This window comes from Centrocercus urophasianus, unplaced genomic scaffold, assembly GCF_019232065.1.
Source record: "Centrocercus urophasianus isolate 14NV4802_14NV808 unplaced genomic scaffold, USGS_Curo_1.0 seq_9, whole genome shotgun sequence".
Lineage (NCBI taxonomy): Eukaryota > Metazoa > Chordata > Aves > Galliformes > Phasianidae > Centrocercus > Centrocercus urophasianus.
The window spans coordinates 36,271,285-36,298,946 of NW_024885532.1; the positions used below are offsets into that span (position 1 = coordinate 36,271,285).

Sequence of the window (27,662 nt, forward strand, 5' to 3'; positions counted from 1 at the left end):
TAGCACTATAATTTAGCCAGAAATCCTGCTACTGCTGTTTCCTTAAGCTAAAGAAATAAAACATAGTGTTTCCAGAAGGCTACAAGGGAGACAAGCCCCTCTCTTTCTTGCCTCCTTCAGCCGAAAGCAGCACTAATCGTGGGCACTCTTTATGTAAACAGTAGAGAAATCATTTCTTCACAATTCTTCTGCAGGAATCACAGCAACCAGCTAGCACTAAAATTATGCTTTTATTTTGGCTGATCTCAGAGCAAAAGAATTTTGGCAACTTGAGGTGTTATGCACATAGATTTGAGATACTGTGATTAACTAAAAGTCATCATAATCATTTCAATTGCATTGAAACAACAGGAGGAAAAGAAATAAAATTTGTCATATGGGGAAAAAGTCTGTAGAGAAAAATAATTTTCAGACTTCTCACAGGGCATAATCAACACTAAAAAGAAAAAAAAAAGCTATTTAAAAAAACACTTGAGAACATGCTTTCAAATTAAATTATTCAAGTTCCTTTCATAATGAAAGTCTCGTAAAATTGAAATGCATTCATCACTTCTAGTAGAATTCCACAAAGATTTCTTCTTGACTGATGAAATAGACTTTGCCTTGAAGGACTGTCACATTAACAATCTTCTGCATTCTTTTTATGGGAACATGCTGCAGAAATAATAAAACAGAAGCAGTTCTGTTGTCTGTGCAGATTTTGCTAACATGTAGAGGGATTTAACAAGGACTTACCAATGTGAGTTCATACCAAGATAAGTCAATTTAAGAAAATAAGTAGTTATTTGAAAATGAGGGAACCCATGAAGGCTCTATCATTTGTGCTCTATTTTATGTGGAGTACAAGTTTATTCATTGTATAACTTCTATGTTATGTCTCACAGTGTTGCAGATACTGTGCTGATTCACACAGCTGTCCTCCATGCCCCCTCAATGATGGATCTGAGTTCAAGTAAATTTTCCTTTTGTACAGGTGTGTGTCCCCACTTCAGTGATGCATACTTCAGTGCATTGGTTCATGTTACTGTTAGACATCTAGCAAATGCCTCCCTTTTGCTTTCTCTTCTGTGCAGATGTATGAGGGCTGCTCTGAAAGTAATGTCTCCCATATTATTATGTTGGCCCACAATGTCAGAGGCAGATGTTGGTGTATGGCAGTAGAGGTTGAGCATTGCTATCAATGTTCCATTCCATTTTGTTGCCATGTGTCAGTTGGCAGCAGAGGGGCAGTCTCATAGGATGGACTATGACATGAAAGTATGGATGAAGAAAAGGTGTGCAACTGAATCCCTCCATGCAGAAGGATATTTATCAATGATTGGCAAACGTTTATGATTATGGAGAGCAAATGTGGGATGTAAACACAGCGAGGTGATGGGTGGTGTGCTTCAGCAGTGGCAACAATGACAGCAGCTCACTTCCAATGGTGTGGATATTTAGGAGGCTGTTGTTCATCATTGGTAAAAATCCATAGCTAATGCTAGGTCTTTTTTTTTTTTTTTTAATCAACCTATGTAGAAACTCAGATAATGTATCTATCTAGCTCTTGTTTTTTAATTCTGTATTGTTTAGATGTTGAGCATCTTTAATAAGGTCCTACTACTAACCTTGGCCTCAATCTTGGCAATAAAACCACCCACACATTCACATTGCCTGGTTTCATTTTCCTAGATTTTAAAACTAAAGAAAAAAATACTAATACATTCAGAAAGAGACAGGTCTTTCAAAAGAATTGAATTCTCAATTTAAAATTGTCAAAATTGTTTATATTAGAATGAAAGTGGGATCTTTCTTTCAGGTTTTTTTTCTGATTTGTAATGGAGGAGAAAGCTTGCCTTTGTCCCCAGAGCAATGCACAAGTTTGCATGCAATTTAAAGGACTCCGTGATAATACAGACGAGACAGTTTCAAGTCTAAGTCCATTTTTTCACCTATGATCAATTACGATCTTGAACATGGGCTTCCCACAGTTGTGTCTCTATTATTTAGTTATCGGTTATTCCTCCTGCACCCACACAGATGGGAACTCCCACTTTCCAGCCAACCCTAAACTAAATGTCTGATATCTATGTCTGAGGCAGGGCACCAACACTGGCAAAATCTGATGTTCTGTTGGGCCACAGCACCCACACTGTTAGTTTAAGTATTTAAGAGGAAAGCAAATACATCATTATTCAATTTCAGGCTGCAGACTTCAAGTCTTTAGGCTACAGACACTTAATTGGCATGCTAAATGAGAAAACTATGGGGGAAAGCAGCCCCCGACCTCAAGCATGAAACTTCAGCTGAAGTTTTAAACGGACCTTGGCAGATAGGCTCTTCCTCAGAAGAACATTTACTTCTGTCTGTTCAGAGTTAGACAGCTCAGTCATGCATTTCTGAAAGACTTCTCTGATGGGTAGCTGATAATTTAAGACTGCAACCTTAGCTGTCTGGATCTCAGCTTAGGATCCTGGCTGGGACACCTTAGTTAACTGAATAAATCTCAGCCATAACCAGTCTGTGACATTAGTGCCTCTCTTCCTTTCCCTTCCTTCTTTTGTAGTTTGTGTGTGTGAGAATTTTTTTCTCTGTATTCCACTTAACTCTCTTTTAATTTTATTCTTCTTACTCCTTGAACCCTAATTTTTCTCATTTTGTTGTTTTCTTAAATCTCATCTTCCCCTTTTCTGCAGTGTTATGCAGCTTCTCTTTATTCCTGAATATAGTAGTTTGATTTGAGCCACTATGTTAGTGGTATAAAATTTTTGCTTGCATAGCGCTTTCAGTCTTCAACTGCCATAGGAATATTGCTTAATGAATCTCCACAACTTTCCTGAGAAGTAAAGCTAGCAAACATTATTACTGGATTCTTGTTTTTTTCCCTCACTCACTGAAGATGCCAGTACATAAACTGGGACCAAAACAACCCTTTGGATCATATTTTGGCTTTTATTATTTACTTCATTACCAATGCTCTTCTGCCTCCTCTTTAACCTTATTCAAATCTTTATCTCTGCTTTAATTCTATTTACTTTCTAGTTATCATTCACAGAGGTGACCATTAGGGGGTTATTCTGATCAATTTAATATAAATAACTCTGCAGCTGCATGCTCTGTGTTATTACCCATACCCATTAAAAATACACTTACTTAGTTGAAATTACTGTTTAAAAAAAAAAAAAAAAAAAAGCTGGTATTCACTTATTTGTATCAAAAGTGCTCCTTTTACTTCCATTTAAAATAATGTTTCTTTTATTCTTTTCAACTTTTCTGTCACCTTTTGAGCTGCAAAGCTTTTATAAATTGAATTTGAAGTATCTCCTCAGAACTCTGCTATTAGTCATATGGAAGAGTCACTCTTTTTTTTGTTTTGTTTTGTTTTGTTTTTGTTTTTGGTCTTTTATAAGAACAGAGCAATATCTCTTCACAGCTGTACATGATATATACTTCCTAGGACAAATAAAACCATACTACAGTACCACGGACCTTTAATGTTCTGTTTTGTCCCTTTTGGATGAGTCTGGAAAAGGACATAACCCAGAGTTTTCAACAGTCACATTGGTAGAGGCAGCCAGAAGACATGTGCAGCCAATTAGGAACCTCACACTGCAGAGAATATTCTTCACATTTTACATTTAAGGGTAAGGGAGTCGAGTCATATTCATTCCTAATTTACCAGAAATAATAATAAGAATCTTTATTGTTGATTCTTTCAAAAAAGGAAAGATGATAATATGATGATTAAAGTATTATTCAAATTTTAATAAGCTCTAAATTAGTTGAATCATGGAGGTCTGAAACCACATAATTTTGTGTATAAATTGCATTCTCTTATTACTTATATCCTCTGTTACACTAATATCCGTGTCAATAACCAAGATAAATTCCAATCCAAGGGTTAGTCTGAAGTCTAAGGGGAAAAAAAGTCAAAAAATGAGCAGACAAACTGGAGCAAAAGAAGTAAAGAGACTCATAACACACAGGCCAGGGATTGCTGTTGATCGCAGCAGAAATCCTCACATCAAAAGCTGGCAAATTCTTGTTATAGATAAGGCTGTACAGGGCATACAGTCTGAAGTTGCATTTGAGCTAATTTCCAAACCAGTTGATTTTCCTGCACATTTCTTTTTTGAATCATGACTGGGCACACCCAGGCCTTACTGTATTTAAAGTTTCAGTGTAAACCACATCAAATCCTCATTTAGCATGCTTAGAATTTAGTCACAATTTGTTTGTATAGTTACAGTATTGCTGTGATCAGGTTCTATAGCATTACCAAAATAAAATCTTGGATTTAATTCTGCTACAACCTTATTTGCCTTATAATGCGTATTGAAATGTGGGTGTTAATTCCAAAACTAACACTTTTTATGATACTTACTTTGCTTTTAAGTGGGGCAGAAGGACTAGTTTTAATTTTTTTCTCTAATTTAGATAGAAACATCCAGGTCTGTCTTGTGGTTTTCTTTCTGTTATTTTCACATGCAAACACTTGGAAAGCACCACTGATGAAGGACCGTTTGAAAGAAAAAAAAAAAGAAAAGGAGTATTTTGGGGGGAATTTCCTGCAGTCTCTTGCCTATAACTAAAAGACAGGAATAAAGTTGAGCACAAGGACGTCAAGATATTACATTTTCCAGTAACAAAATACTTAAAAAACAAATTGCATGATGGCTGTTCGAATGCTTTTGGAGCATGTGTGTATCCATGTGTGTGCATGTTCTGTTATTAATCTTATTAAACTCCTTGTTTATGGTTCTGGATAAGGAATTTTGTTTAAAAAACAAAATTTGTTGGAAATTTGTTGGAAAACAAATTAAATGCTCCTCGTCCGCCTCCTACAAACACAAAACTTTAAGTCAGGAATTACTGTAATTTCTACAAAAAATCTGTGTTCAAAACATTGGGATTTTTCTCCAGAATGTCCTTTTGTCTTCACCACAGGTTTTTCTTGAATATCAATTAGTCCCAGAAGCAGCTGCACTCATGGCCAGTTAGTGCATGTAACTGCTTCCCTCAGGGACTCCCTTGCTGCTCTCCTGTGCTGCAGCATGCTGGTCCTGAGTCCTCTCACTGTGAATGTAACCACAGTGATTTTTTCTCCTTCATCTTCCATCCTGCCAAGCACTTCATTACACAAATCATTCTTCTGCTAATAATATCTTTTGTAAATTTTATGAACACATGACTAGCAAATTGTTCAGATGCTATACTGAGGGGCACAGAAGTGTCTTTAAGAGAATCTGCAGATTTTACTGAAGCAAAACACCATCTGGAATAAACAATATACTTGCCTACTCAAGCCCACTCTGCTTGCTTCTATATCCTTTTAGAATTTCATATCTATGTCACAGACATATTCGTTCCTCCTACTATCTCTGGGACTATCTCATTTAGCTTCAGCTGCCTAGAAGTTAGGAATTTGTTCTAAGGCAGCAAGTTAAACTCACCTTATATTTGCAAAAGAGTTACAGGTCTTCTGGATGAGGGCTGGATGGAGAGGAGCTTCTTTCTCTAAAGGTACATCTACCACACTAATGCACAGAAATAGCCTGAGCATCAAGCTCAATACCTGTAGTAGAGGATCCCAAGTATTAAGATTTTCCAAAGTATTTCTTAGGTAAGACTATTGATTTCTTTCCATAAGTAAGAGAACAAAAATTTTCTGCCTGGAAGATATATTAAGGCCTTACCATAGCTTCCAGGCAGCAAATTTTATTGAATAGATAATTTTCTGATACATTTAATGTAAATGTCATTTTTTGTACTCTTACTTATGGAAAGAAATAAGTGGTCAAACCAGACAGAGAAGTGATAGAAGACAACCAGATGGCTACACTATTGGCAAATACTGCCTGACCAATCCATCAACCTTCAATGATAGCGTAACTGCATCGGTAAACAAGGGAAGACCTGTGTCTGAACTTCAGTAAGGCCTTTGTCATGATCCCCTACATCTTTTTCTCTAGACAGGAAAGATATAGATTTGATGATTTGACTGTTCAGTGGACAAGGAACTGGCTGTGAGATTATACCCAGAGAGTGGTGGTTAATGACTCAATGTCTGGATGTGGATCAGTGACAAGCATCCTTCAGGGGTCTGTACTGGGACGAGTGCTCTTCAGCATCTTCATCAGTGACATCAGCAGTGGGATTGAGTGCACAATCAGCAGTTTTGAGAATGACGCTATGCAGTGTGATGCAATTGGCACATCCATAGGATGGGATGTCATTCAGAGATACCTCGAGAGTCTCAAGTTCTTGGAACTCTTGGAACAAGCCCAGAGGAGGACTACTAAGATGATCAAAGGGTTGGAGCACCTCTCCTATAAGGGAAGGTTGAGGGAACTGGGCTTGTTTAGCTTGGAAAAGAGAAGGCTCTGGGGAGACCTCAGTGTGGCCTTCCAGTGCTTGAAAGGAGCATATAAACAGGAGGGAGAACAGCTGTTTACACGAGTGGAGAGTAATAGGATAAGGGGGAATGTTTTTAAACTGAGACAGGGAAGGTTTAGATTAGATATTAGGAGGAATTTTTTCACTTGGAGGGTGGTCTTGCACTGGAACAGGTTGCCCAAGGAGGTTGTGGATGCCCCACCCCTGGATGTATTCAAGATCAGGCTGGATGTGACTTCGAGCACCCTGGTCTACTGGTTGGTGACCCTATTTGTGACAGGGGGGTTGATGTTCCTTTTCAACCCAGGCCATTCTATGATTCTGTGGTTCTACGATTACCAAGAAGTGAGCCCAGCTAAATCTTATGAAGTTCAACAAAGCCACGTGCAAGTTCTTGCACCTGGCTTGTGGCAACCCCCACTACTAGTGCAAGCTGGAGAATATAAGAACAGAGCACAGCCCTTTTGAAAAAGACTTGGAGGTAGTGGTGGATGGGAAGGTGGACATCAGCCAGAATTGTGATCTCACAGCTAAGAAAGCCAACTGTATCTTAGACTCCATCAAAAGAAGTGTCCCCAGCAGCTTGAAGGAGGTGATCCTGCCCTTCCACTCTGCACCTGTGAGACCTCACTTGGAGTACTGCATCCGGATGTGGAGTCCTTGGTACAGGAGAGACAGGGATGTGATGGAGTGCATCCAGAGGAAGGCTTACAACAATGACCCAAGAAATGGAACACCTCCCCTACAACGACAGACTGAGGGAGCTGGGGCTGTTCAGCCTGGAGAAATGAAATTTTAAGACAGGACTTCTGTGCTACCTACTGCTGCCAAATAATTTGCTTTCAAATTGAAGGAAAAATTGTAACAGCCAATAGAAGGCTGGAAGTTATAAAGAAATGAGTGTCCAACAAAAATTAATGAGGATTTAAAAATTAACTGCAATTTTATTTATATTAAAATAAAGTTAATATTTTTCAATTGTTTAATGTTTAGCTACACTGGGCTGCCTAGAATAGGATCTATAAAATTCATTTGTTACCTTTTTTAAAATTTCATTTTAGTACAGATCTCTATTTTTTTTTTTTTTTTTTTGCCTTAACAATAGGAGATACATTTCAGCACTTAAATATTAACAATTCCTTTAAATATTAAGATTTAGCATTCCTCCAGTGATTTTTAAATCATTTTAAAAGCTTATTTAGAATAAATAAGTAAATAGTCTCTTTCTGGGTTTACAACCAGTTTAAAGTTTTGAGAGAAATCAAAGTTTAAGTATTTATGTCATATATTTAATTCTTAATGCCTAAAATTCCTTTTAGGACTGTTAAACAAGTTTGAGAGGAGGATTAGGGTGGAGTATTTGAATTTAAAGTATCAAAATTTCATATTAGCAGTGCAATTGTAGACCTTGCATTCAAATTCAAAATCTAAGAAAAAGATTGCAAGCAGTTACTTGAAACATCAGTACCTCACTCAAACTGCCTGCTGCATACATACATCTTGCAAACACTTAAAAAATAGTCAATTGCTTAAATTCAAAAGGAAATTCACATTAGCCCATAAAGATTATCAGGGATTATTGCTCTGCCCTGGTAAATCGTTCTTGCTAAGGAACCACAACCACTGATGCTTTCCTTCAGACCTTTGAATGCATTTTGAGAGGCAGTGTACCATTTAAAAAGGAGATCTAAACATAGACTTTGAAGATAGCTGTCCCTATGGCTGATAAGCCTCACCATTGAAATGTGTTTATTTCTATCATCATGGTGACTTCTGTCCAAAGACTTTGGATGCTGTATATGTAAAAGTTGCCCCAGCAAGACAGGAGAAATATCTGCTGTTAAGGAAGCTGTATTTGCACATAATGAAAAGTCCCAGGGCAGCCCATAATCACTTGAGCTGCTCAGCCTATGGAGCTACACCAGCATCTCTGGGTTGAGTTCATCTCTTGTGCTCTCTCTGGTCTGAGGGCTCGATATTACACTGGCTTTGAATGCTTCTGATATACCTGTTTCAAAGAGCCTTTGATAATTTTGGACAGAAAAATAATGCAGGAATCATCGCTATAAATTTTCAGCAGGGACCAATCACTAAGAACACTTATGATTCTTCTTTATCCAGCTTGTCCCAGTATCTCCTTTTCACCGTGGAATCTTTACACATCTATTTTCTCTTTTACAATTGGTATTATCTACCTGCCAGCTTTTAATATAAGGAATCACTGAAGCTCCAAGCATTATTACAATGTTGAATATTTTTAGCAATTTTTAAAAGAAGCACAAAGATAGAGATTTATAGCTAGGTTAATAGAGTTCAGATTTGGTTATATACACATACTGTATTTCAAATGAAGTCCTAAAGTAATAAGAAAAAGAACTTAAAAGAAGAAATTCTACTAAAGCTAATTGTATAAAATTTATACAGGTCTGGATTTATCAGTGCTAACTTAATGTATTTGGTTGACTCCTGATCGACCTGAGCTAAAGCTCACAAGTGTCTGAAGAACTTATTACAAAAATACTGGCTTCTGCTTCAAACCACAGAGCTTGTTCATGTTGTATCAGGGAAGAAAAAAGGAATCTGGAGGTTTAATTAAAAGCACAGCAAACCTCCACAGAGCCAAAACAAGCTGTGGGAGGAGGCTACACATAGAGAATGTCTGGAAGCCAGACATCCTATGGGCTCTTTACAGCAGAGATGTCCATTTCAGTGTTAAAGCCATAAGCACTTGGGATTGTTGCAAAGGTATCACATGCACTCTTCAGTCTTACTGCACTGTGAGGAGTCTGACAAGCTCCAGCCATGCATGTAGGCATGTATGGAAGGTCTGTGGGAGGGTGCAGCCTCAGAAGTGATTCTTTTTGATCCCCCTGCTCTCACAGGGATGCAGAATTTGGTGTGAGTGCAGCACTGCTGTGCACCAGGTTCACCCTTACTGTGGGCCTGGAATCCTACATAGAGGCAGGTACAAAAAGATGTTATATTCATCTGTGCCTTCTTGTTTTCCTGCATTTGTCAAGCAGATAAAAACTTCATCTCAAAACGTTTACAATTAGCCTGAACACTGTGAATTCTCTACTTGTGTAGCTTAGATATTTAAAGCATGTAAAGGCAATCTCTATGGAAATAAGTCATTAAGAGATAATGGGTTGGAATATTTTTGCCTGCTTTCTAAGGAAATGAAGCTGATACAGTCTCTCTTACTATTAATTCTCACAGTCACCATAACTCCTGAAGCTGTCAGCAAGTGTCAACCACATTTTACGTATGCAGATGTCTCGCATTTAAGAAAGCAAGGAAGTGCCTCCCAGCTCCCATCATGGCCCACCTTGCTACTGCAATCCTGTCTCAGTTAGAGGCCGCAGGAGAGGCAGTTTAAGGGGAGCACAAGTCCCTTCCCACAAAATCCACTATTGAAGAAGCATTATAGGGCTCATTCTTGCCTGTACCTTGCTTTGTTAAAACCAGCGGAAGGGCAGAAGAGAGGCACTCCAACCAGTGCCCCCTTTATTTTACTTCTGTGCAATGAAATGTGATCAAAACTCTCTACCAACCGTGAGCTAGGAAGCATGTGTGTGCTGGATGCCAGTAAGCACATGTGTGTGTTGAAATAGGTCAGAGCTAGCAGGGCAGAGAAAGGCAGCTGAGGGAGAGCTGCTGGTGGACAAAGCCACAGGAATGCCTTGTGTCTGTTTATCTGTGCTTCCCACATTCCTCTTTAAAAATATATTGTTCCTTCTTATTGGCAAGTATTCAGTTGGGGCATTTTAGCTTCATTAGAAGAAACAGATGATAAACTCAGATTTTTATTTTTTTTTTAAGCAATTTGGTTTATTTGTCACACAAACTGACAGTTTCTTTGATTACACTGACAGAAAGGGGCAACAGCCTCCCTTCTCACAGCACTAAGCCTCTTCTTCTAGACATGAAAGGAAGATGTTTCTTAAATTCCTGACAGGAAAACTTGTCACTGCAACTTCTGTTTGGGTTTTGAGTTTTCAGCTGTGTCATTCACAGTTCTGCAGCTGCAACCCTTCCCTATACTGGTCATTGTCTGAGTAATTTTGCATATGCTTGATCAAATTCAGTTGTATTAAATAGTTAATTACTCCACACTGCACTGTTGTAGCCTCACCTCAAACACTGTGGTTCAACAATCCTTACGGGTCTTGTCCAACATGGGATGTTCTATGATTCTATACTTCCATGAGTTCTCATGAGAGAAGAACAGTTTTCTTTAAACTCTGTCACGTGTTCCAAAACAAGCCTGCTCACAGATACCTACCTTCTCCAAGATAACATCATGCAAAGGTTCAATGTATTTGCTTCACTTTCTAACAGAGCTGAGCTGGATGAAATTTTTTTTCTTATTTTGCATAAGTGCAAAATATCTTTTTTAACTAGGTAGGGACAGACCCTTTGAAAGCCAAACCAGTTTGCAGCAAGTAATCCCCCTCCATTTACATTAAAAAATAAGAGAACAAAGCCAGAACAAAGTGCAGTATATATTTTGGAATCACAGAATATTTGAGTTAGAAAGGACCCATATGGATCATCAAGTTCAACTCCCAGTTCCGCTTAAAACTATCCAAAGTTCAAACCCAATGTCTGCAAGCACTACTGAAATATTTCTTGAACTCTGGCAGCTTGGAACCGCGCCTACTGCCCTAGACAGCCCATTACATGCCCATCACGCTCTGGTGAAGAAATATTTTATAACAACCTGACCCTTCCCTGATGCAGCTCCGTGCTGTTTCCTCAGGTTCTGTTGTTGGTCACCAGAAAGTGGAGATCAGTTCCTGACCCTTCATTTGCCCTTGTTTAGTCCTCCCTGCCTAAGGCCTTCGGAAATATCATGTCAAGCAGTTCATAGAGCTGATTCCAACACAGCTAAGGTACCTTCTAACCTACAGTTCTGAATGCCAAGAAAATTAAAACCAACCTGATGTGAAGAATGAAGGTAGCAGTCTAAGGAAGAAAACAGTACTGCTGAAATCCCCTCTCAGGAGTTACGTTACAATCTCTGCATCTTGATGGAGCAGAAGAAACCTTGAGGAGAGTAAGTGAAATGGTAAAAAATGTGCAAAGACACATACCAGAGAAAATTCTCACAAGGTGCTGTGGTGTGAATATTTTAATTTCTCTTATTAGTGATCTCCTATGTCTTTTTTTCCATATCTATTAGAGTGTTGGGGTATCAGAAATAACTTATAGTCACAGAATAAATGTGAAGACATCATTCAAGTTTCAGAGGGTCATCTGTCTTGGCTTCCAGATTTTCATTAAGAGAAAAGAAAAAGAGGATCTGTGATCTGAGCTGCAAAAATTGGAGTCACTAGTCAGAGTGACCCATGGCACTGCCCGTAATAGCTGATGTACATAGGCAGTGGTGCCCCCTATGAACATAAATCAAGCCTGGGTCACAGATGTGCACCTCATCTCACTTCCCAGGTAGCCTATGCCATTCTTTCCCTACAGTCAGATGATAGCTATCTTCCTTCTCAGTTTTCCTTTCTTGGCTCCTGCCAGGTCCAGGACAGACCAGTGGAATGGGTAAATCGTCCATAGATATACCACACTTTGTGCTGATACCTCATCAAAGTCAGACCTCAGGAAGAAGCAGCTCAAATCTCACTCAGGAGCAATGCTCCTGTCTGTTTTGCAACAGTTTAAAAATATTGGTTGCATACATATGGTTTTGTGAATCTCAGGGTTCTTGTCAAGTGATTTGTTAAATGGCAATCATTTATGTAAATGGGAGTATAGGATTTGTGAGTTGCTGTACTTGCCATTTAAAAATGTCACCCAGGATTCAATACTTTAACTCTCCTCAAGGACACGTCTGAGTCCCACAGTGTTTTTGATGAACACACAGCATAATTGATAAGAAGAACACTCTTCTGTTTCCTGCCAAGAACATTTTATTCCTTAAATGATATGCACCAATTACTGAGAGAAGTCAAGAGTTGCAGTGACTGAATCTATGAATCTGTATTGAATTTCTCCAGTGCAGTGTTTTTATCTACAGCTGCACTCAAAGTTGCTCAGAGGCATGCACTGGCCAGGTCAGAGAGATGCAGTAATTCTACAGTTCTAAAGTAATTTTATCACCACTGTTTTGGGAACAGGTACTGTGTGCTAGATGTCCAAAGCCCATTTTCCTAGATGCACTTTGGTTTGGTTATGCACACTAAGGCCCTAAATGCCATGAAGGCTAACTTAAATAATTGTTTCCACTGCTTTTTCTTCCTTTACCTTTCTACTTGAGCACCAAATAGTCCTGGCCGGAGGTGGATATCTTAAAGCCTGGAAACTGCCTGTAAGTTATCCGGGCAGTGGAAATCTATCTCCACCTGGTCTGAAGCAGATAATTCCCCTGACCAGTACAGCAGCATGAGGACTGAATCTCATCCTCAGGCTTTGAAAGAGATCCCTGAGGCTTAGAGAGAATTAGCATTTGTAAGCAAAATGAGGAATATCCATTTAGTACATTTTTTTTTTTATCAGGTCTGTGGAACATTCTAGCAGGTCACAATAGAAATACATACAAAAAAACACAACTACTTTTTGACACGTCAATGACAGTTAGATATGTAAATAATTGGGTAGATATGTATAAGCTATAAATAAATGCATACCATCCATCAAATAAGCACACAAGCATACTGTCACTGAAAAAAATACACACTGCATTAATCCCATCTCTGATGAAATGACGTTTTTCCATCTGTCACAGATTTTCTCATAATAAATAGCAATGCCATGCAGGCTTTATTTTAAAGTATGATTTAACACAAGGCTTTTTACATTGTAAATTGTTAGTAAAAACAGTCTTTCAGTGAAGTATTATTGTCTGATTATTTCAATTCATAATCTCTAATAATATCTATTTCCTCTTTCAGTAAACATGAGGCAGCACTTGCTTTAACATGTGTGACAGCAGCTGTCATGGCACCAAACAAGCTCTATCTTTATTCTCCTGGGCAGCAGATATAATACCCTCAGCGGTTCAGTCAGCATGGCATCCCTAGAAGGTGAAATGAAGGGATAAGGGTGGCAATAAGACTCCTTGGTCAGTCTGGGTAGGACATAAAAATGGAAGCCAGTCTCTCATGGTACATTTCACCAATTCCGTTGTATTGCTGTGCTGAACAGTGAAATCCCCACTCCTGCCTCTATAGCAGTATCTTGTCATGTCAAGATAACAATTGCCAGTTCTCTGTCTTTCAGAAGTAGGCATGACTTAAGTATTAATTCAATAACAGAAGTTTCTTTGTTTTTTGCTGTTCAAAAAGTGTTTAGGAGCTTTGGCATATTTCTTCTGGTTAAGTTCACTTCTCTGCAGGAGAGTATCAATGCCTACTGCTATGCTGTAGAATTGGAACATTTTACTCCCAAGTTATCCCAGCAATGGACCAGATCACTCATCTTTTAGATTTTGATGATGAAATGGATAAATTTCCAGGAATGTTCTGGTATTTGTGATTGTACTCTGGGCTGGCCAGCAACAGTATGGTCAAAAGCCAAAACTCAAAAATCTCAGAATAATTAGAACTAAAAATTCCAGGAGAACACTTAAAGATATACAATAAATAGAAGGAAAACACAATGTCACAGCCGTGTCTCATTTTCACTGGGGCTCTTAACTTTAGTACTGTAAAATTTCTTTAGCACATTATTTTAGAATGACTTCCATGAGCACAGATTAGGGAAGTGGCTGCTCACCACAGAAGCAAAGAAAGCCGAGGATTAAGACTGCAATGTATACTAAATGATATGGAGTCACACTTGAACCTCTTCTGGAGATCAAGGTAGAAAATTATAGCATTTTTTCCACAGAGTTCTAGATGATAAGATGGTCAGAAAAATAATGTTCTTTATGCCTATCTTATTTATACATTTGAGTATTTCAAACTATAAATCCCTCTATAGCTAAGTGTAATATTTCTTTGCTATCACCCACTGAATTTACTCTTTAAGTTTGCCTCATTTACTTCTGGCTCTATCAGGGAACTATAAATTAGTACACTATTCTTGGAACACCTTTACACCTCCTGTAAACATTAAATTTCTTGAGAAATCTGGAAGACCCAGAGGTAAGTCTAGATTACATATATTAAGATATTTTATGACGTTTAAGAAAGGTGCCTGTTCTAGAGCTTGTAAAAGCCTTGAGAAGAAACCTATAGATTAACATGGTGATCCTGCTGAAGACGAACAGATGTTGACTAAGGTCTCTGTTGAGTTCTGAATTTAATAATAAAGGAGTGAAAAGCTGAAGGGAAAAGTAAAAAAAGATAAGTCTCATCTGAAGGTCACGTTTTTTCAGACTTATCAACAGATCTACTAAAGCCAATGAAAGATAAACCTGTCGAGCAGCTGCAGAACTGGTTTAGTCTAATTGCACACAGAAACAGGTTCCATAAATTCTTACAGATTAAATCTTTAGCAGAGAGTTCCTGTTTATTTGCTTATGTTTGCTGAAAGTCCCCTTAGTACTGTGAAATCATCATTTTCTACTTTTCTTGCTTCTGGGTGGCATGCTTAGAAAATTACTACTGGATTGCAACAATTATCCAACCCTTTTTTCTTATGGTAGTCATTCACCTTGCGCTACTTTTGAGTATAGGGTTTTATACTGCACCTCAAGTCTGAGGTTGTATAGCTCTTCTTGCATACTTCATCCCAGTGCTGCAGCATCCGAAGGAGGACCACGAATGTTAAGGGTCAGGATGGCAAGACATATAAGGAGAAGCTCAAGTCTCCTGGTTTGTTCAGCCCAGAGCAGAGGAGCTGAGGGGAGGCCTGATGGCAGCCGCAGCTCCTCACAGGGAGTAGAGGGGCAACACTGATCTCTGCTCACTGGTGACAGCCACGGGGCCTGAGGGAGCTGCATCAGTGGAGGGGCAACTGGGGGTGAGGGAAAGGTTTCTCACAAAGTCCAAGTGGAATTTGGACAGCACTCTCTGAAATATGGTTTGATTTCAGAACACTGTTTGGAGCCAGGAGCCCAGGAGTTTGTCTCAATGATCCTTGTGGGTCTCTTTCAATTTAGGATATTCTGTGATTCTTTGTCAAGTCCACATCCAGAAGATATACTGAGGAAAGAGAATCAGACTGAACTTGGTTTCCTGTGCTGCGTGCGCTGCAACCTTAGTGCTCCTATTGGAGTGTGTGCTCCAACTCCTGTGTAGCTCACAGTGCTGTTGAAAGGAGGCAGAGTGGCTTGGGAAGACCTCATGCATGGCCAGTCCTGACTTAGGTTTCTCCTGGGATGTAGCCCAAGTCCACAGCCAGGACTGGGAGCTGACATTACTCCTATGTTTCACAGTAAGGATGTTTCCCAGCACTACTGCCAGTGATATTAAGCAGCATATTGTTGTAGACACTCCTTTGAATCTTAGCCCTTAAACTAGAGGAATTTTGAAAATGAGATGTCAGAATGCATTTTTTATGGGGCCCTGGGACAACAAGAGAGCGAGCTATACACTCTGCATCTATCTTTGCCATTACCTTTGCTGTTGTAACGTCTAAAATCTTCAGTATTAAATTCAGATATGTTTTCTGGCCCATTTATGCCATATAAGAGAAAAGAATGCCAGCTAAGTTAACAAGTGAACATCTCCTGGAGAGAGAAACAAGCTGGCATGTTAAATAAAACAGTTCTGTTAATACAGCTCTAGTGACATTTGCACAACACACACAGTGACACGCAGTGTTGATGACTCGTATTCCAGCTTGCCTTGAACTCCAGCAGAAGCTGTTACTCCCTGCATTAGGTTCATATGTTCGATTCTTCTTTGTATTAAGGCCAGTGGCTTCTATTTGCCCTTAGTAAATATCTTTTTTTTTTTTTTTTTTTTTTTTTAACTTTTATACATTCCCTTGTTTATATTATCTGAATTCTTACTCTGTTCTTCAAAAGTTTATGAACCTTTTTGGCTGATGTCATACACACATTGTGCCCGTGCTGCTTGGAGGAATAAATGGGATTGCTACTAGGACAGACTCTTTCAGAAGATCCCAGGACTTCCCAGAAAAATGAGACATTGATAGCTGTACAATGACAATTAGCATCACATATGCAAGGAAGATTAGAGCAGTGGTTGAGCAGCAGCTGAAGAAAATAGTCAAAAAGTCAGAACAGCAACAGACCACAGAAGGCTTTAATGATAAATAGTTTTTAGTTAACAGTGGGAAGCATATGTGACAGAGGGACTATAAGGGACACTGGATAATTTGAGGGTGGCATACAGAGAAAATTATAATTGTAGCAGCCAAGTGAAGCAAGTTCAGAGCCAGAAAAGAATGCACAGTAATCATGCCAAGAGTTGCATGAGATGTTGAAATGTTTGAGCAAATCTAGATGCCTGAGATAGCAGGGAAGGAAAATCTGTATGATTTACTTAGTAAGTAGGTACAAAATTATATTTTAGCTGGAGCAGCTGGCTTTCTGCATGTGCTTTTTCACAAGCACCTCTAAAATACCCAACCTAATTCCAGATGAGTGTTCAGTCATCATAGTTCCAGTCAGACATAGCAGTTTGCATGCTACATTATTCAGCTGTGAGTTTTTTCCCTATTTGGAAGGCTGTTCAGCTACCTGAATATGTTTAGTTACCTAAATGAGTTAACTCCACAGCATTTCTTATTATAGAGGGTAGATTTGCACTGAACAACCTAGCATTTGCTTGACTAAGAGAAAAGTAGGTATACTTTGAAACACAGACAAATGAAATTAGTTTTAAATATCCAAAATTCCTGCTGAAGACACTGAAGTAAAAACAGAAAAAAAAAAAAAAAAAAAAAAAAAAAGCTCAACATTTTAGTATTACTTAAAGTAGCAAGGAAATGTCATCTTTGTATGCTAAACATACAGGTTTAATTCTGTGGTGATATTTAGCATGACTGGTTCAGAGAGCCAAGGCTTGTATTCTTCCTGTCTGCTTCCATTTGAATCACTTCTAACCCCAGGTCTCTCTTAAAAGGAGGAATGCACTTGATTCTTTAACAGTTAACTTTCATAAAAGGGCTTTGAAATCCTAGAAATGATACAAAAAGTGTTATACATGTGTATATACAGGAACATAGAGATCAGATGCTGCCACTTAAAACTCTTCCACATATTTTTTCTAGCACAGGTGATTGAGGTCCTGACAAGGGGAGGTGCTCTGAAACTCACACAGACAAGGACTGGAGATGTGAAGGCTGGGAGAATTCTTGTCTGTGGGACCACAGATGGTAGAGCCCAGGCCATGACCTGGGAACCAAAGAAATAACAGCACCGTAGCTGTGGACTTCAGGAGAGCAGACTGGCTTGTCTGCAGATCTGCTTGGAGGAATTGTGTGGCTTATGGCCTCAGGGAGAAGAGGAATACAAGAACTGGTTTATATTCAAGGATCACCTCCTCCACACCCAAGAATGGTTAATTTGGATACGCAGAAAGTGGTGCAAAGGTACTCGGTTAAGCTCTAACATCAATAGGAAATGTATAATTAGCAGCCCAGCTAGCTCAGTCGGTAGAGCATGAGACTCTTAATCTCAGGGTCGTGGGTTCGAGCCCCACGTTGGGCGCTTCAATTTGCCTGGGAAGATCCTGGAACAGATCATCCTGGATGACATGTCTGATCACACGAGGAATGAGCATGTGATCCGAGACAGCCAGAATGGCTTCACCAGGGGAAGGTCATCTTGACCAATCTGGTGGCCTTCTATGATGGAGTGACAGCATTGGTGGACAAGGGAAAGGCGATCAATGTCATTTACTGGACTTGAGCAAGGCCTTTCACATGGTTCCCCACCACATCCGTATCTCCAAATTGGAGGGATGTGAATTTGATGGGTGGACCACTGAATGGATAAGAAACTGGTTGAAAGGCCACAGACAGAGGGTGGTCATCAGTGGCTCTATGTCCAGCTGGAGGCCAGTAATGAGCGGTGTCCCCCAGGGGTCTGTCTTTGGACCGGTGCTCTTTAACATCTTTATCAATGACATCGATGACGGAATCAAGTGCACCCTCAGCAAGTTTGCTGATGACACCAAGCTGAGTGGTGTGGTTGACATGGTGGAAGGAAGGGATGCCATTCAGAGGGACCTCAACAGGATTGAAAGATGGGCCTGGGTGAACCTGATGAGGTTCAACACGGCAAAGTGCAGAGTTTTGCACTTGGGCCAGAGGAATCCCAGGCATCCATACAGACTGGAAGGAGTGGTCCTTGAGAGCAGCCCTGTGGAGGAGGACCTGGGGTCTTGATAGATGAAAAGCTTAACATGAGCCAGCAGTGTGCTCTTGCAGCTCAGAAGGCAAATGGTATCCTGGAAACCATCAGAAGAGGGGTGGCCAGCAGGGACAGGAAGGTGATTGTCCCTCTCTACTCTGCTCTTCTGAGGCCCCATCTGGAATACTGCGTCCAAGTCTGGAGTCCCCAGTACAAGAAAGACAGGAGCTGTTGGAAAGGGTCCAGGGGAGGGTCACAAATATGATCACGGGACTGGAACACTTCTTTTATGGAGACAGGCTGAGGGAGCTGGGCTTGTTCAACATGGAGAAAAGAAGGCTGCAGAGTGACCTCATTGCAGCCTTTCAATACTAAAGGGAGTCTACAAACAGAGGGGAATCAACTCTTTGAAAGAGTTGATAACAGCAGGACAAGGGGAAATGGTTTTAAGTTGAGGGAGGGGAGATTTAGGTTGGATGTCAGGGGAAAATTCTTTACAGAGAGAGTGGTGAGGTGCTGGAACAGGCTGCCCAGAGAGGTTGTGGATGTCCCGTCCATCCCTGGAGATGTTCAAGGCCAGACTGGATGGGGCCCTGGGCAGCCTGGTCTGGTATTGAATGGAGAGGTTGGTGGCCCTGCATGTGGCAAGGGATTGGAGATTCATGATTCTTGATGTCCCTTCCAACCCTGGCCATTCTGTGATTCTGTGATGTATAAAAAGAGCAAACAGGGGTGGGTGACCCAGGAGGAATATAGAAATACTGCACAAGTATGTTTTGGATGGACTGCAAATGTCAAATTTCCTCAGTTCTCCTCAAGCTTATTTTTAATTATTTGAGCTCTCACAGGTATGAAGCAAAGTTTCTGCAGATTCTATTCTTGCTTACTACAGGTTAAATCTAATGTAACTTCATTGAAGATTTTCAGTTATGATGCTGTAACACAATATGAACTGTGGCCTCTGCACTGCTAAAATCCAGTGGTTCAACTGGAAAAAATTATTGCCAAGCATTCCATGAGAAACATTTCAAAATCAATGTAGCTTGTAACATAACTGCTACTTGAAAAATCAAATCCATGTCTCACATACACAGAACAGCCCTGAATAAACTAAAATTTAACTTTTAATAGCAGAAAATGGGTAACAGAAAAGATCTGCTGAAACAGAAAAATTACTGGTAAATCTAAATACTTATGGAATTCCATAGTTACCATTTGTCTACAAACTCATTCAGTGCTATTTGGACTAGAAGACCTGAAATTTAAATATTTTGATTAAGAAAGCCATTTGTTAGAATTATCAGATCAAGTACTATTTCCTTAGCATTTATCTACTACTATTGCTGTACAGCACAAATCTGATGGCAACTGTTGAGAAATCAGGTAATGCACATGGCATGGTGCACTCACAAAGCATGGAAATAGGAAGGCCTAGGGACTCAGGCTTATACCTGGATACAGAAATCAATAAAATGTATAACACTGACAACAGACATTCATAATGTTTAGGCAGTGAGTGTAAGATTTTGTCTTGCTGGCACAGTGACTAAGCTGAAAGATGGTTATATTGGATATACTCTCTATTGCATAGACAGTATATGCTAACTATATTTGTGCTTAAAATGGTCTAAACTGTGGCAGATCTGAGAGTCTAGCAATGCAGGTAGCTAACAGCAAGTGCGTCACGGCATGTTTTTGTCTCTCTCTTTGGACATCTCCATCGGCCTAGCTGACTCCCCAGGAGCAGAAGAGCCAGGAGGGGCACTGCAGAAGATGGAGAGAATACCAATCTCTGCTCCCATGACACTATTCTTACAGAAAAAAAAAAAAAAAAAAAAAAAAAAAAAAAAAAAAAAAAGGAGAGAGAGCAAGCATCGAGGAAAACAGCTTAACTCCTTCACAGCAGCACCCTGTGGAGGAGGATGGGACTCTGGCATGAAGCAGAAGGAGCAACCTACGCTGCAGATGATGCAACACTGAAGGACAGAGTGAGGGGAACAAATTGAGCAGAGATATGGGGGAAGATGCAGCTGTATGCAGGCAAGGTGGGTAAATGCAGTAATGGAGCTTCTCAGATACATTTTTGGTGCTATTTTAAACACTAGATTACTTACAGAATAACATGAGCATAGAATTCTCCGAGTTGGAAGGGACACATAAGGATCATAGAATCACCAAGGTTGAAAAAGATCTCCATGATCATCCAGTTCAATCATCCAACAGTCACCGATATTTCCCACAAAACCATGTCCCTCAGTACAACATCTAAATTTTCCTTGAACACCTCCAGAGGCAGTGACTCAACCACATCCCTGGACAGTTTCCACTATGCCTCCTAGAGGATCCCTAAATGCCTTGGACCTTGAAATATGCTGGATGCTGTTGTGTTTCTGTTACCACAGGGTATTAGAATTTATATCACTCTTAGTATAATGGAAGCTTGAGAGACTTCAAGCAAATAATTCTGAAAACTCAGGAGATGGCCAAGGTGTTTTCTATCTGCTATCTGAAGCCTTGAGCTGACAAGGCTGCACTTAGAGTCTTTTATACTGATGCTTCTGTAGGTAGCATGTGGTACAAACGAAATTAGCCTCAATTAACCCTCTTCAGAGTGTATCTTGAGACATTTCACATTGTTCCAAAATTTCCTGAATACACACTGCACATATACTAAATAAAGATGTAGTGCAACACAGAACTTGAATATTTCACAAAGTACACATGAGCTGATGTTTTATTTAGATTCTGCTTGTCACACACAGCAAAAATGCATTTGTTTTATTCAGAGAGATTCTCTGCTAAGCAGGTACATCAGCCAAAACTGGTAATTTAGTTTTATTTTTAATGCAAATCCACTGCTCCCTCTGTCCCTGTTAAAGTATATACAGAGATGTGCGTATGTCTGTGTGGAAGAAATTGTAACTGTGTTTTGCTGTAATCGTGAGCTTTAAAACCCTGCCATCTATATTTTGCTTCTGTGATGTCACTTCAGGGACATTTTATGCTTTCAGTAAACATTGCCTTGAGGTTTTTGGAAATATACTGCTTCTTTAAACCAAGACAGAACAGATGGAAACTTCATTGCTTAAACAAATGGCTACAATTTTCTGCAGGGCAGAAAACAGTATCATGAACTTGACTGAGAGTTTAGGAAGCTTCCAGAAGCCTTTAATCTTTCTTTACTGGCAAGAGGATTGAATTAAAACTTTTGTTCATGAAACAGTTACAGAAATCCCTTTCTCCCCCTCTCCTTTTTTTTTTTTTTTTTTTCCAGCTTTGAAGCAAAGCACTGGCATTCCTGATTCCAATGACCTTTTGGATTAAATTGTTATGAGAGAGTTTTTGCATGACAATACATTTTCTTGCTAGCTGTTGAAATTTCAGTACAGGCACAATAGCCCAGACTATTTCAACAAACTTCACATTACTCAGAAAGTTACCAACACTTGCAATTTTATCTGATGAGAAAGTGCTGCAAAAGATGCTATGATATGGTCTGCTATGCAAGTATTGCAATCTTGTAGCAATTTTCTTCCTTGAGAGAATACATAGAGCTAATTCTTGGCTATCTTAAACCAGGCAGAAGGAGGACTATCATTTTTCCATAATGTACAGTAATGTAAATTGCAACACATCTTCTAAGTCACGGTCTTTACTGATCTCAGATCAAAACATGCTTGTATCTTTGAGGAAAAGAAAGGGGGAATAATCCTAGTGCTTTTGCAGCTGTTTTAATTTAACTGCACTGATAAAACACATCTAGAATAAGGTCTCTTGGAGGAGTTCCCAGCCATAATAGTTATCTATAAATTAATGGGAGTGATATACTTGCTTGTTTAGCAAAGTATGTACAATAGCTTAGAGCAGATAACAGAAGTCACATCTGCTGGAGGATATTTGCAATATGTATACGCAAAGGTGAGCCATCATCAGGAGTCACTTATTGTTGCAATGCAGTTGTGGTGCTACTACTGTATATAAGAATAAAGCATTGAGCTTAGCTAGAAAAACAACCTCAATACATTTCTGGGAAGCAACCTTAATGAGACTAACTATGTGTGGCCCAGGGCTTGAACTCTTCTTTCTAGCACTGTATCATTTAACTTCATTTTGACAAACATTCAGCCTTGCATTCATTGCACCCACAAAGCATCCACATGTGGTGTGCACAGGTCATGTTGTCTTGGCACTGCTTCAGCAGCTGTATGTAACTAAAGTACAGCTGAGTTCTTTGCCATTGTGAAACTAAGCCTTAGGAAAAAAACGTTAATTTTCCTCCATTAATTAGATCTGAAGGTGGGAAGGGGGCATGGCAGCTAAATGTGCTCAGATCCTGCCCACTTCCCAGAGCTGACAAAGACAAAGCCTCAGTTCTGCTCATAAAGTAAGATGTGAATGTAGTGTGAAAGTAGAGCATGATGAGTCTTTGGGCAACAGCAAGGCACAAAGGAAAAAAAAAGAGAATAGCAGAGGGACGCCATGGGTGTGCTTAGTGGGGAGTAGAAGTAAAGTGGTCTCAATCTTGTCTAAGTACAAGGTTCTTTCGTTAGTATCTTTGACGAAGCTGGAGGAGGCACTGAAGAAAGGGAAATGGGTAAGTTTTGTTTAAAGGGTGCTTTTTGTATTTGTGAAAGGAAAGATGAGGAAACTTGTTTGGAAACATTATCAGTGTATATGGGAGGCTGATAAACCAACTGCCAATGAGAATTTTACCTCCCAGCACTCATGGACTTAGTAAAAGAAGTCTGAGAAAGATCATGAAATTAGCTAGTGAAAGTACTAAAAAGACAAATATCAGGTGTTGATATTTTGGCTTGAATGGAAATAGTTTTCTTCACAATAGCTGGTAGGATACAGTGTTGGATTTTGGATAAAACCAATATTGATAACACACTGATGCTTTAGTTACTACAGAGCAAGCTTACGTACAGTCAAGGATGTTTCAGCTACTAATGCTGCCCTGCGAGCGAGGAGATGGGGATGCACAAGGAAGGAAAAGAACCAGGACAGCAGACCAAAATTGACCAAAGAGGTGTCCCATATCATGTGGCATCACGCTCAACATTAAAACCGGGGAAAGAAGGAGAACAAGGGAGATTTCAGAGTGATCATTTTTGCCTTCCTAAGAGACTGTTATGTGCAATGAGCCCTGCTTTCCTGGGAATAGCTGAACAACCGCCTGCAGATGGGAAGCAGTAAATGAATTCCTTGTTTTTCTGTGCTTCACACACAGCTTCTGCTTCACCTAGTAAGCTTTCTTTATTTCAATACACACACTTCTACCTTTCTGATTCTCTCTTTTCCATCCAGTGTTAGCAGGTGGGGTTTTGTAAGCAAGTGGCTCTGTGGTACTTATCTGCTTAGCAAGGTTAAAATACAAGTTGCTTATACATATTGCAGTAGTTGTAAGCCAGTGAAAGGGCTATATAAACTAATATCAGGGTAGTCAAATATCAATCTACCACTGCAATAGCGTTCTGCATAGATAGGAATAGGACAAGCCTCCTTTACTCAAACAATGAAAAAGGATATTGCAAAAACTGAGTCATAAAATAACTCCCATGAAAAAGCCTGAGAAAGTTGAGTGCCTCAGCCTGGAGAAGAGAAGGCTTCAGGAAAACCTTACAACGGCTACATAATGTCTACAGGAAATATGGGGAGGGACACTTCAGTAGAGTTTGTAGTGACTCAAGAATTAATGGCTGTAAACTAAAAGACAGTAGATTTAGTTAGATATAAGGAAGGAATTTTTCATCTGAGTGTGGTGTGGCACTGAAACAAGTTCCCTGGAGAACCTGCAGTTGTTCCAATCCCTGGAAATGCTAAAGGCATGGCTCGGTGGAGCTTTGGGCAATCTGGTCTATTGGACCATGGCAGAGCGGTTGGAACTAGATGTTTTTAATGTCTCTTCCAACCCAAGCCATACTGTGATTCTATGATGAAATTATGTTAGGTTAGATGAACTTTACATATGTAGATGAGACATTATCCAGAAAGAAACTTGAGGAAATATATGATCATGAATACAGATCTGAAAATAAGTCAGTCAATGACTGCACCTAGACAGTGAGCCCAAGTGACTGGTGGACTGATGATATCCACAATGACCAAAAAGTCAATAGGAAAAAGCTGTGCTAAAATCAAATACTTTCAAGTTTAGTCCTTTCTGAGCTTTAGTCTGTAGCTGTTGTTTTAGTCAGTGCTAAGAATAGGGTCTGAGATTTTCAATAGATTTATGCTTATTTACACTGGGTGATTATCTGGCTTATTAAAGCATAGATTGGACAGTGCAGGTCCTGCATGTAAATTCTGTACCACATGGACAATAGTTCAAGCACAAACTAATGTACTAATGTACACACGCAAGTATATGTATATGTATAATATACAGTGCACGTACACACATACAATGAATACTATACATTCTTCAGAAGAGCTGTGCTATACACAGCGTCTTCAAAGGGGTCTCCAAACATCTCCTTAAAATGTCCCACAAAATTTCTTTTCCTTAAGACCAACTCTATTTTTTCTTGAGCTCAAGAAGGCACCTCTTCGAATTCGTTTGGATAATGGCTTGCTGGGTATTTCTGAGTATAAAACTTCTCTGTTTTTCCTCGATTTCCCTTCATCTGTAAAAAGAGTACAGTAATACTAACTTTACTTGTAGGACATTTTGAAAACAGATGAAAAGCACCGTATAAGATGTAGGCTCATCAGTACCAGGTTTTTTGACATATCACAATTGTATTTGCACATAAGAGACATGTAATTGAAGACAAGTTGGTTTCTTACCTTTTTAAAAATATCAAAGTGTAGTATAGAAAAAAGTTTGTATGCAAGCTTTGCCAAAGAGTGAAAGAGACTGAGAGAAGTCTTATTCTAGCTCATGTTCTTATTTCTTGAAATGCAGCCAGTCCTCATACCAAGCTACCTGGCTTGCCAAAGCCAAGTCCCACTCACTCAAAGACTCTCCAGTATCTTCAATAGTTGGTGTTTAAGTGAAAACTTCACTTACATCCTGAAATGTTGTCATTTTCCCTTTCTCGTCACTGGAAATTCTATTGCCTATGTATGTGCACAAATTCAAGCCAAACAGACATTTTGGGCTTAGACCGTATGATTGAGGTCTTATTGGATAAACATCTGTCCCTCCAAAATCTAAACAAACAAACTGCTTTGACGAACAGTCAAAGTTCTGCTTGAAATAGCATGCCAGAATGTATAACAGTGGATGATATATTCATTTTCTTTCAGTCTGCTGCCTGCATGAGACAGCTTTGGAAATGGAACCTTCCAAATTTTGTGTAGGTGGTAATGAAAGAGGGGCTAGAAAAGTAGCAGAAAAAGTTATTCTTTCACATTTTTAATTTAAATAAGAACTCACATTTCAGATTTAAGGTGTAGTAACTTTTCATTATACTGCCTATAAGCTGTGAAACCTACGAAAGTTGTCTCATAAAGAATTTCAAGTTTTATCCAAGATCAAGGAAGTCAATGAAAGGCAAACTTTTTTTTTTTTTTTTTGCCCATTAGCAAAAAAAGTCAGAGCTCTCATACACGTTAGACAAGCTGTTTCAACAACAGAGAGAAAAAAATACCAGAGACTTCATATCCTGTGCAGAGGGTGAAGAAATTAACAACATAAAATCCCCAAACTAGCTCTTCTGCTTATATTAAATAAAAAGTCCTTTTCCTTTTACTTGTCCAAGATCTCATCAATACATGACCTTCAGAGACTGACTAGCAATGGCATAGTCTGCAACATGCAGATGTATCAACTTACATAACACGAGCAGTCTTCTTCACAGCACAAACATCCTCATTACTTCCAAAATCCATTCTCTTGCAGAAACATGAATTGAATTTTTACTCCTTAAGATAACAAGAGTGTCTGTTCCCATTGCCTCTCAGTAGTATGAGTGTATACTTCATCTTATTCCCTACCACCAGAGCTAACATCGGCAAACGCTTTCTATCTAAAAGGAGCAACAACAGCAATCCCAAGGGCATTTTTTATTGTTCTCTTTGTATTGACAAATTTGTGTTGTTGGGAAGCCTTTATAAAGAAAAGCCAATGGTGCTTTCAATTAAGATAAGAAACCTTCAATTCATGAAGAAATATGAAGGATTAATTTTGGCCCCATCTTCTCTTCCATTATGGCATACAAAGTGCTGGAAGCATGATGACTTTTATCCGAAGTGAAGAATGGAGGAAACTTAAGGAATACTCTATAGGACATCTGCCTATTTTGTATGGGGTAAGGGGAAACTTCTGTTCATCTGATTTCTAAATACTAATGCATATTTTTTTCTTTATGTGCTTAAAAATCATGAATATATTGCTTTTCATTTTATGTTGCATTTATAATAATCCCTTGTATCGTCCATCAGCCAGCACAGGGCTCAAGTTCATCAAAAAAGGAAGTAAATAATAACAATTAATCTGTCCAGTGTTAGTTAATAATAGCATGAACTATATCATGGAGCCAGGAGTAATCACTGCAAAGTGCATTATCCAGCAGACAAGGAAACCTGATTTATAAATCCAGCTGTCAGCCTGCAATCTAGTGGTGTCTGCACATGTTATGGAAAACTCTAGCAATTTGGAAATGAATCCACTGAATATTCTGGAAGAGAGATTGCTGTTATCAGCAGCTACATCTACACTCCTCTAGGGAACCCTCAAGTGCTGCCCCACTACCTTATCTAATGCTCTTCATTTCTCCTTCACACATGCGCTCCCAAAAGAAATGAAATGTCATTGGGGATGTCAGCTCTTTACAAACTTTTCCATGCTAACATCTTGCTGCACAATACCTGTATCTGCCACAGATATCTGCCTTGTATCTGATAAATGTTCTTTTATTTTCATCAGGCCTATAGGAAAATGCATCTTTGGGCATCCCATCTATTGAGGCGCAGCAACGCACACACTAGTCTGTGTTGTTCAAAACAGGTTGGGATTCCTGAAGTGCAGTACAACGCCACACCATCCCTGGTGTATGATCAGAGGAAAGCCTTTCTTGACAGAGCAAGTTCATCACTCAAAGTCCAGACAGTGGAAATT

At 39.3% G+C, this 27,662-nt stretch overlaps 1 non-coding gene across 1 annotated transcript; it reads left to right on the forward strand.

The window, feature by feature from the left end:
* The first annotated feature begins 17,877 nt into the window (after window positions 1-17,877).
* On the forward strand, window positions 17,878-17,950 carry TRNAK-CUU. Its single transcript has one exon. It is a non-coding gene; the product is annotated as a tRNA-Lys (tRNA).
* The last annotated feature ends 9,712 nt before the right edge of the window (window positions 17,951-27,662 follow it).